Source organism: Penaeus chinensis, chromosome 2 (assembly GCF_019202785.1).
Source record: "Penaeus chinensis breed Huanghai No. 1 chromosome 2, ASM1920278v2, whole genome shotgun sequence".
NCBI classification, from domain to species: Eukaryota; Metazoa; Arthropoda; class Malacostraca; order Decapoda; family Penaeidae; genus Penaeus; species Penaeus chinensis.
In genome coordinates, this window is record NC_061820.1 from 17178987 (window position 1) to 17179880 (window position 894).

General features: G+C 36.4%; 1 protein-coding gene across 2 annotated transcripts in view; it reads left to right on the forward strand.

Annotated features, from left to right (window-relative positions):
- Positions 1-894, forward strand: part of LOC125029476 (ubiquitin thioesterase zranb1-B-like) — a 30229-nt gene continuing 29335 nt past the window's right edge. For both annotated transcript variants that reach the window (XM_047619380.1, XM_047619371.1), the window contains exon 1: positions 1-68. The gene's annotated coding sequence lies outside the window, so the exon portion shown is untranslated. The remainder of the gene's footprint in view (positions 69-894) is intronic.

The window sequence follows — 894 nt, forward strand, 5'->3', positions numbered from 1 at the left end:
CCAACAGAGGGCTGTGACGTCACGACAGAGAAATCTCAGGGTCGCCCGCACTGGATGTTGGTATTTTGGTACGTTCAGCTACAATTACGCTCTTGTTTTGACATATTCTCTCATGGCTTCGATCTTTAACCATTGTAGCTTGGTATGAAGGTTAATTTTGTTCAACGTATAGGAGGATAAAAGCTGGAAACACGATCGAAATAGCGTGGTATGCTTAGTTGTGTACTTCAGATGTCGTGCGAAAGGAAGACATTTTTAAAAGTTTTTCCGTATTAACTTTTAAGCTCACGTTTCTTCATGCCAACTAAAGCTTTTTGGTGCAGCATTACGGAACGCATGATATTTGTTTTCCACAGCAGTGATGCAAGAATGGCAAATCTTGTAACGGAGCCTTGCTTTCCTTCAGTCTCATTTGTCTCTTATTTTAACATACACAGACTTGTATATTCACCTTGCCATTAAAAACACGACTGTATTCTTGCAGTTCCATTTTAATCTTAAGCACGTGCTCATGCATAGTGTTTTGTGGAGAGTTAAAGGGACAAACGAGTGGGTAATATGATTGACAATGGAATTGATAGCTAATTCTATATAATTGTTTTTATATCAAATTTCTTAAGCAGAGATTCCTCACAGTAACTATTTTGACCAAAATTTACTTAAGGGCATGTCCATGGATGACTGGGTGACAGATGCAGTTGTAATCATATTGATGTGAAGCACATTTCCTTCAAGCTACTCAAAACTTTTCCTTATTTCAGAGTTCATTTTAATGGTCATGTGTTTAATTTTGTGGCATAAATTGAATAAGTAATTATTCAGGCAAAGTTATTATCAGAGTTACCATCTAGTCTACTTTTGGAAATAAATGTTTTTATGATATGTTTTCTAGCT